Consider the following 10,796-nt stretch of genomic DNA (forward strand, 5'->3'; position numbering starts at 1 on the left):
CAATCTCAAACTGCTGAGTTTCCCCACTGCAAACAGACACACTGCTCAAGTGTGTGCCAGCCCCAGGTGCCACCAAAGGCACTGCAGAGCTGCCCTGGGCCAGCTGTGAGGGTGGATCATCAGCCCAAACTGCACTGGGCACTGCAAGGGGCTGTGGCCATGGGCACTGCACTGACCCCAGTGCTGGGTTTGGCTGCCACGGCCACCGTGAGAAATTAAACTGTGCTTGGAATCACTGGGGAGGACTGGGACATACTGGGGAACACTGGGAATGCTGTGGGAGACACTGGGACATACTGGGAGTGACACTGAGGAGGACTGGGACAAACTGGGAAAACTCGGAACGCTGTGGGAGACACTGGGACATACTGGGAGTGAGACTCGGGAGAACTGGGACATACTGGGAGCACTGGGAATGCTGTGGAAGACACTGGGGCCGTTGCGGGGAGGACTGGGGACACTGGGGCATCCTGTGGATGACACTGGAGGGAACTTGGAGGGACTGGGTATAAACTCAGGTGTATTGGGAGGGACTGGGCTGTACTGGGAGGGATGTGAGGGGCACTGGGGTTGAACTGGGTTGTACTTGGGCTGTAGACGACGTGGGCTGTACTGGGGATGAACTGGACTGTACTGGGAGGGACTGGAGATGTTGAATGGGCTGTTCCCGCCTCTGCCGCATCCTATTTGCCAAGACTCCCGCCTATCACCGCCCGAAGCCAATCAGCGGCAGATATCGGAGACTCGGGGACGGTGCCTACGGTAGCAACAACTCCCGTCATGCCCCGCGGCCCGATTGAGTCCCATTGGAGCCGGGACTACAACCCCAGTCATGCCCCGCGCTCTAACCCCGGGATCCGCCACCCCTTTGTCCCTTAAGCGTCCCCCAGCTTTGTCCCTTAAGCGTCCAGGATCCCTCACTGCCCCCTCAGTGCCCATTCGGGACCCCCCAAAAGCGTCCCCGGACCCCCTGAGTGCTCCCAACCCCACAGATGCCCGGTACAGCCACTTCTGGGAATTCATCTCCTCTCATGCCCCGCGGCCCCAAAGCCCCTCAGAACAGTCAGGCGCCTAAAACTCCTGCCGTGCCCCGCACCCTAAAGAGCCCGATTAGAGCTCCCCGAGCTCCCCTCAAGTTCTCTCAAACCGTTTACATTCCCCCGAGGACCTCAAGTCGCGGCTCGGATGCAGAAGAGTCCGCCAAGAGCCTTCCCGGACCTCCAAAAAAAGCGTTGGAGCCACTTCCGGGACTACGGCTCCCATCATGCTCTGCGGCACTTGCCCAGTGCTGTCTTAGCTGGGACTTCATCTCCCGTCATGCCCCGCACCTCCACCGACGTCTATTGCAGCTGCGCCTCCAACTTCCATGATGCCCCGCGGCCCCGTTAAACTGCATTAGACCCGCGCCTACAACTCCCATCACCGCTCGCGCCCCAGAGAGCTCCGTCAGAGTCCTCCAAGGGCCCGCCCGGACCCCGAAGGGCCCCAAATTCCCCTCCCTGGCCTCCAAGCGCCCCCTGGACCCCCAAGTGCTGCCCCGGACCCCGAACTGGAAGCCCTGAGTGCCCCACCAAGTGCCCACCCGGCTCCCCCAAGTGTCCTCCATACCCTCAAGTTCTCTCTGAATTCCCTCTCCAGACCCAAAACTGCCCAAAATGTGCCCCAGAAATGTCTCCACGGACCGCAATGTGGCCCCTTTTATCCTGTCTTTGAAAATGATAAAAAAGATAACAAAAGGATTTAAAATAGGACTGATTAGCCTAAAGAAATAGAAATCAATAGCCACACTGGTCAATGAATTAATGTTGGGAATTGTGTTACTTAGAACTAATGACCAATAAATTTTTTGCTTGCTAAAAAGGTATGGATTTTTAAATACAAATATTAAAATTTTTTAATGCAAATATAGAATATTACTATCATAAATAATAAAAAGAATTATAATTTTCCTAATTCCGTAAATTTTATTTTTAAGGGAAAATGCCTAATTATTTTTATGTTTAGGGATGTCAGTCTGTAAGAGACGGTCCAGAGATCCCTCATCTGCCTCACAGCCGTCGTCAAGGATGGAGATTGAAGCCCTCCCCAAGGACTGAGACTGAGACCCCTAAAATTCTAACCCAGGGGTGCTGGCCTGACTGGAGTGGGATGTCTGCCATGGGAAGCGGGATGTTTCCCATAGGAACCAGTCCTGAAACAACGGGCCCCACTCACTGCTGGCACCGGTTTGTGCTGTTCAGAACTGGACTGTCTGTGCCTGTTCCCAATGGATTTATTCTCCACTGTTCCCTCCATGTGCCATCCTGCTCCCCTCCCGGCGGTAGATTATAAAAGAGCCTTGAGTTAACCAAAGACTTTGAGACTCTCCCCGACGTGACCAGACGGATCTATTGGCCAGAACACGAGTATTTAATCTCTTCGTTGGCAGCTATTCTCCCCCCCTTTTCTCTGTCCCTCTGTCCTTTATCTCCTTTCTAATCCTTCTGTTGCATCTGCTGTGGGCACTCCATAAAAGGTGCATTTGTTTTGGTTAATACTGAAAGTCCCCTGCTGTGTGTCTTTGCACCCTGAGATCAGTGAAACAAACCATTGTGACCCCCCTTGTACCAGGGGATGGTGACACAGCCTGATGGGGTTGCTGCCCACAGCATGTGAACGTGATCTTCTTGGTGGCGACTGCACTGGCTCATCTGCTCTTGCTTTCTGGTCTCCCTGTCCCAGAATTACCTTTGCCACCAGCTTTTCTTATATTGTGGTTCTCTGTAGTTACTTCAATAGTCAGTCCTTCTTAAGTTCACTCTTGGAATAGGGGATCATCACCTCCCCATCATATCGAGTGCATTTGAATGCACTTGAATGCATTTTGCCTGCATTCCAAATATGGTCCCTGTTTTTGATTTACTAGGAGATCTCTGTTTGTATTTTCTACCTCTGTTGAGGCTGGGATTGAAGGTACTTGAGATGATATTTCGCGTTTAGATTCAGGTGGTTTTTGTTTCTTATCAGTGACACAGCCTCACCACCATGAGTTCTGCAGCCTTTCATCTAAGGCACAAAATGCCTCACTGTCTCTTGTTACAAGGCCTGGATGGTGCCAAGGAGACCATGGTGATACTGGGGATCCAAGGGGACTGTGGTGACACCATGGACACTCATGGAACCATGGGCATTGTGACACAGCAGGGCTGCATGGAACTCAGGAGTCAATTGGGACTCTACCAAACCTCATGGAACCAAGGGCCCATTGTGACACTGGAGAACTTCAGGGAACCAAGAGTCTCTTGTGACACAGGGGGTACTCATGAAACCATGGAGACCATTTTGGAACTTCAAGGCCTGATGGAACCAAAGGGTTGTTCTGGCACTTCTGAGCCTTGGAAGCAAAGGGACTACAGTGACACAGTGGGGCTCTGTGGAACCAAGGGGCCGTGGTGACATTGTGGAGTGTCATTGAACCAACTGTCCATGGTGACACTGCAGGGCCTGATGGAATCATGGACACCATTGTGACAGTGCAGGGCGTCATGGAAGCAAGGGGCCATTGTCACACTCTGGGGCCTCTTGGGATCCAAGGGCAGTTGTGAGACCATGGAAATTATGGCAACTGTGGCACCATGAAACCAAGGAGACCATTGTGACCCTACATGGAACTAAGGATTCATGGAACAGTGCAGGACACATGGAACCAAGGGGCCGTTGTGAAGCTGTAGAACCAAAAGAGCCCATTGTGACACTGTGGGCCCCCATGGATCCAAAGGTCCATTTTGACATTGCAGGGCCCCATGGAATCCTGGAGACCACTGTGAAACTTTGGGGCCTTGTTGAATTAAGTGGCCTGTCGACGGAAGGAGACCAGGACATCAATTAGATCATCACAGGCCCAATTTTACTGATCAGTACAGCAGGTTAAATACAGTTCATAATGAGCTTCATACATATTGCAAAAGTTGAGCTCAGGATTGGTTAGTTACATATCAGCAACTACGCCTACTTCTGCATTCTTATGGTTATACTTTTGATACTTTCTACATATTCTCAGGAAGAATCTCTCTTCCCTATCCTCATGTTGCGGCAAGGGCATTCTGTCCTTGCCTGTCATTGGTCACCAACTGCTGACTTCTCCTTTCAGCTTACTGACTGCTGACTTCCCTCTCTCAGCTTGACCAGCGGCATTATGTCAGCATGGCCTTTCTCAGCTAACCAACTATTAATAATATTCTCCACAGTGGCCCTGCAGGGCCAGATGGAACCGATGAGACCCCATAGAACCAAGGGTCCATTGTGACCCTGTGGTACCAAGGTGTCGTGGGTTGACCCAGGCCAAATGGCAGGCATCCATGTGGGCTGCTCACTCACTCCCCTCTGCAGCTGGATAAAGACAATTTAATAAATGGTTCGTGGGTTGAGATAAGGACTGGGTGAGATCACTCATCAAATACTGTCCTGGGAGAAACAGGCTTAGCTTAGAGATGTGAAATTCATTTATTACTAACAAAGTCAGAGCAGGAAAAGGGGAAATAAAATAAGCTCCTCACCTCCCTCCTTCCAGCTCTACCTCCTACCCCAGCAGTGCAGGGAGACAGGGAATGGGGATTATGGTCAGTTCATCACCCATGGCTTCTGGCCCTGCTCAGGGAGAGGAGTGGTTCCCCTGCTGCACCGTGGGTGCCTCCCAAGGGAGACAGTTCTGCAGGAGCTTCTCCCATGTGAGTCCATTTCAGGGGCAATAGCCCTCTGCAAACTGCTGCAGTGTGAGTCCATGCCAGGGACAACAGTCCTTCCCAAACTGCTGCAGCATGGGTCACTCTTCCAGGGGGTGCATTCCTCCAGGGACAGGCTGCTCCAGCCTGGGAGCAGGGCCCCTCTCTCCATGGCTCTCCTGCAGGGTGCCTGGGTCTCCAGTGCCTGGAGCACCTCCTGCCCCTCCTTCTGCACTGACCTTGATGTGTGCAGAGTTGTTCTTCTCACATGTTCTCCCTCTGCTCTCCTCTGAGTGGAGTTAAAACTGCGCCACAATCTCTATTTTGATTTCCTTTTCAATCTGTTATCACAGAGGCATTGCCACCATTTGTAACTGGCCCAGCCTTTGCCAGCAGCAGGTCCATCTTTGAAGCCACCAGGAATTGGCTGTGCCAGACACGGTGGAAGCTTCCAGCAGCTTCTCACAGGAGACGTCCCTGTGCCCCCCTGTGAAATACAAAGCCCTGTTTCATGTCAGGTACATACTGGCAACGTGTGTATTTGTGATTTTAATATGTGTGGAAACCAAACATGGGACAGTTATAAAGACAAATTCTAATAATTACTGAGGAACGTAAAGCATGGAAGAAGGCCTTTGAACCTATCCTTTTTTCTTAATTAACCTTTATAAGTGTTAAGTTGATTTAGGAGCATTTGAATTAAAGCATTAAGGATGTTGCTTTTTGACAGGAACTTTCTGCTTGTAGCTAAGCCTGAAAGAGTTTTGCAATAATAACCTTTTGAAGTATAATTTTAGAATATTGCTTGTAGTAAGGATCTTTGAAAATATACCTTTAGAATAAATAAAAGGAAACACGCTTATCTCACACCTTAACAAAACAGTGAAAAGCAGCCTGAGAAAGGAAGATGAACCTCAACTCAACTCAAGGATTAATAGCCAAGGGAAACTGGACATCACTGCTATGAGATTTATAGTCTCTGCAATTAAAAGGTGGACCCACATCTGGATTCTGGACCACACCATCTGGGAGATTTCTTCCTTCTTTCAGAAACTGAACCACCAGGATCTTGAGATACTCCTTTCTGGGATACATCCTGAGAATAACTAAATCATAATAGGTATAGAATTGTGACATAAAAATTGGGAATAGAAACTGCTGAGAAAGCTGATGAGTACCCCTACAAATACCTGTATGCCTCAACTATTGGTGTGCAGTTGGAGGGAAAACTTCCCCCACTGTACCCAGCGCTGTATTGCTCGTACTTTACCATATTAATTAATGACTTGATTGCTGCTTGAATATTGGCCTAGTCAAGCTTCTTATTTATAATACCCCTGTGGGGGGAGCTGGGAGAGAAGAAGGGGACGCTGGCCTGTCCCTCAGGGGAGGCGCAGCTCATTTGCTGACAGCCGGGGCCTCCCAGCTGAAAACTTTCAAACTCAGTGTTTTTCTGGGACACAACATTTTTCACAGGCTGATTCACGTTTGGTCAGGGGCTTCTCGCTGGGATTTGGGGTGCCTGACTCCCCTCACGTGCGCCAGTGGCGTGGGGGATGTGGCTCCCAGAGGTGCTGCCTCTGTCCAGAAGCCCGGAGGGGATGGGGGTGATGTTGAGGAACAGAAAACAGGAACATTGGAATTTGAATTGTGGGGTTAGGGGAGGAGGGGGTGGAGAGCGAGCATCGCTCACTTTTTCTGGGGAAAGAAGACCCGCAGATCCGAGTTGGAGATCCCTGGGAAAGCTTCTCCTTCCCAGCTGCCAGTGTGCACTGGTGGTTATAGGGGGAGAGGGAAAAAGCGTTCGGTCACTCCTGCTGCCAAGGCACTGGCAGCACGGTGGGGATGGGCTGTGAGAACAAAGACCCTGCCCTGCAGGCCAGGTCTGGGCTGTTTGGCCTGCCCACCACCAGGTTTGGGGGCTTTGATCCCCCTACTCAGACCTGGGGCTCTGTTCTGTGGGCCTGGTCTGGGGTCCTTGGTCTGCCCACTCGGACTGGGGCCAGGGACCCTGTCCCACCCAGTGGTGCAAAAAAAAAAAAAAAAAAAAAAAAAATGGTGGCCAGAGCTACCAGCTCAAAGTACTGGAAAGCCACAAGTCAGACTCAGCCCAAGTGATTCAATTAAGGACAGTGGCCAGAGCATTCCAGAAATTTTCTCAATATTGTTTGATAATTATCAATGGATTTTTTAAAATAGTTATTAGTGATTTTTCTTTAGCAGTTCTTTGTTTCAGGATTCTGCAAGTCTGTTTCAGGACCAAAAGGGATCATTCAGGGATGTCAAAGATCAACATCTCCAATGACTGGGATTGTACTGGGATACTACGGGGATCATACTGGGAGCAGCTGAGCCCATGCCGTAGTAGACTACGATCACACTGAGGGAGACTGGGATCATACTGGGATCATACTGGGACAGAGTAGGCACCTGCAGGGGGCAATTGAGACCATACTGGGGACAGATGGGATATACTGGGAGTGACTGGGATCATTCTGAGGGTGACCAGGAGCAGCTCTGAGCAACTGGGATCATGCAAGGAGCAACTGGGAGGAACTGGTAGTGACTGGGTACATGATGGACATGATTGGAAGCCACTGGGCTTACACTGGGATGAACTGGGGTCATGCTGGAGGTGACTGGGATCATACTGGCAGTGAGTGCCACTGCACTGAGGCTGACTGGGAGTGGTTGTGAGCAAATGGGATCATGCTGGAAGGAACTGGGAGTGACTGGGAATGTGCTGGAAGGAACCGGGGTACACTGGGAGAGACTGGGAGTGACTGGAACAAAAGTGAGGGTGAAAGGGAACAACTGGAACCATGTGGGGCACAACTGGTTCATACTGGCAGGGACTGGGAGCACTCTGGGCTCATCTTTGGGTCATAGTGGGAGGGACTGGACTAATACTGGAAGCGTCTGAGAGTGACTGGGAACACACCATGCACATCATCCCCCATACTGGGGGTGACTGGGAACAGCTGGGAGCAAATGGCATCATACTGGGACTGACTGGATTGATCTGGCTGGAGGCAACTGGGACCAAACTGGGAGTGATTGGAAGTTACTGGGACCATACTGGGAGTGCTGGCATGTGACAAGGATCAAACTGGAGCTTACTGGGCTCATATTGGTATTGAAAGGGAGCAGCTGGGATCACACTTTGGGCCCCTGGGAGCAACTGAGAGAAACTGGGATCATGCTGCAAGCAAACTGGAGGAACTGGGAAGTACTGGATGCAGGCTGGAGGCAACTGGGATATGCTGGGCATGACTGAGAACATACTGGGATAACAAGCACCTTACTGGGATCACTGTGAGTGTCTGGGAAGGACCATGGACATGCTGAGGGAAACTGGGATGTACTGGGAGTGTTTGTAATCATACTGGGAATGACTGGGAACAAGAGCGACCATGCTGGGGAGAGCTGGGACCATGGTAGGGGCAACTGGGAGTGAGTGGGAGTGACTGGGTCTACACTGGGGCAACTGGGCATGACTGGGATCATGCTGGCAGGGAGTGGGTCACACGGGGAGTGACTGGGACTATAGAAGGGACAACAGGGTTCAACTGGGATCACACTGGGAGGAACAGGGAGCAACTGGAACAATGCTGGGGGCAACTGGGATCAAACTGGATCATTCTTGGAGCAACTGGGACTGCACTGAGGGTGACTGGGAGTGGCTGTGAGCAACTGGGATCAGGCTGGAAGCAACTGGGGACAACTGGGACTAATTGGGAACCTGCTGGGAGTAATTGGAATATGCTGGGAGTGATTGAAACCACAGTGGGGGTAAATGGGAGCAACTGGAACCCCCCTAGATGATAATGGGAGCAGCTGTGCCCATGCTGGGGTCATACTGACAGGCATCATACTGGGAGTGACTGGAAAAGTATTAGGAGTATCTGAGAGTGACTGGGATCCTACTGGAACCAGACTGAGAGTGACTGGAAAGGTGCTGGCTCTGACTGGAACCATGCTGGAGGTGACTGGGAGCAACAGGGCCCACACTGGGAGTGACAGGGAGTCACTCTGAGCATGACTGGAATCATACTGGGAGGATCTGGGAGTGACTGGGATCATACTGGGGGTGGTTGTAACCATACTGGTGTGGACTGGGTGCAACTGGGATCATCCTGGGGGCCACTGGGGTTACAGCAGATGAGAATGGATCCTGACTGGGGGTTACTGGGAGCTACTGGGCCCATGCTGGGAGGAAAATGGGGAAATGTGGGAGCAACTGGGATCAACTGGAAGGTACTGGAACCATGCTGAGAGGGAGGGGGCTGAGACTATAACTGGGATTATATTGGGAGCAACTAAGACATTATTTCAGGCATCTGCCAGAAATTGAAATCATGCTGGAGGCAACTGGGAGGAACTGGGAAAGACTGAGATCATTCTGAGCTAACCAGAACATTACTGGGCACAGTGGGATATACTGGGAGTGTCTGTGACCATACTGGGGGCACTGGAGCCACACTGCAAACAGCTGGGACCATGCTGGGCGCAACTGGGAGTGAGTGGGACCATGCTGAGAGGGACTGGGACTATTCGAGGGACAACTGGGATCATACTGGGAGGAACTGGGAACAACTGGGACTATTCTGGCAGCAGCTGGGATCATACTGGGATCACAGTGGGAGCAGCTGGGTCCATGCTGGCTGAGACTGGGATCACACTGTGGGTGACTGGAATCATACTGGGATTGACTGGTAGTGGCTGTGGGCAACTGGAATCATGCTGAAAGAAACTGGGAGGAAGTGGCAGTGACTGGGAGCATTCTGGGGGCAACTGGGATATACTGGGAGAGACTGGGAGGCATGAGGATCATACTGGACACTACTGGGGTCCTGCTGGCATTGACAGGGAGCAACTGGGATCCCACTGGGGGCCACTGGCATCATACTGGGAGTGACTGGGACCCTACTGGGACTATAGTGGGTATCAATAGACCCTGACTGGGGTTACTGGGACCTACCAGGCCCATGTTGGGAGCTGCCTGTGCACACACTGTGAGGAACTGGGAACAACTGGGAATGACAGGATACATGCTGGTGACAACTGGGATTTCCTGGCAGTGACTGGGATAAAACTGGGGGCAGCTGAACCACACTCAGGTAACTGGGAGTGCCTGGCAACGAGTACGAGTATGTTCAGAGCAACTGGGATATGCTGGGAGTGCCTGAGACCATGCAGGTGGTGACTGGAACCACACTAGGAGCCACTGGGAATGTGCTGGGGGAACTGGGACCATGCTGGGGGCAACTGGGGGCAAGTGTGAGTGACTGGGGTCCTGCTGGGAGAGACTGGGATCATACGGGGAGATACTGGGACTATACTAGGGGCAACTGGGAGAACTGGGAATACACTGGATGAAAGTGGGAGCAACTGGGGTCATGTTGGGGACAAATTGCATCATAATTGGGAATGACTGTGAGTGCCTGGGCTCATACTGGGAAGAGGAGGGATCCTGCCAGGAGTGAGGGGAAGTGACCAGGATCATCCTGGGAGTGACAAGGAAACTGGAAGGACACAGGAGCAGCAACTGGACTCATGCTGGGAGCAGGGCTCCAGGACAGGATAGAGGCAGGGGCCAAACCCAACAAGGTGAGGTTGAACAAGTCCAAGTGCCGGGTCCTGCACTTTGGCCACAACAACCCCTGCAGCACTACAGACTGCAGACAGAGTGGCTGGACAGCAGCCAGGCAGAAAGGGACCTGCAGGGACTGATGGACAGCAGGCTGGGCATGAGCCAGCAGAGTGCCCAGGTGGGCAAGAAGGCCAATGGCTCCTGGCCTGGATCAGGAATGGTGTGGCCAGCAGGAGCAGGGCAGGGATTCTTCCCCTGCACTCAGTACTGCTTGAGCAGCACCCTGAGTGCTGTGTCCAGTTCTGTGCCCACCAATTTAGGAAGGACATGGAGGGCCTGGAGCATGTCCAGAGAAGGGCAACAAGGCTGGTGAGGGGTCTGGAACACAAGTCCTGTGAAGAGTGGCTGAGGGAGCTGGGGTTTTTTATCCTGGAAAAAGGGAGGCTCAGAGGACACAAGGCGGTGTAAAGGCAGAGGTTAGACTTGATGATCTCCAAGGTCTT

This window comes from Melospiza melodia, unplaced genomic scaffold (genome assembly GCF_035770615.1).
Source record: "Melospiza melodia melodia isolate bMelMel2 unplaced genomic scaffold, bMelMel2.pri scaffold_47, whole genome shotgun sequence".
NCBI lineage: Eukaryota > Metazoa > Chordata > Aves > Passeriformes > Passerellidae > Melospiza > Melospiza melodia.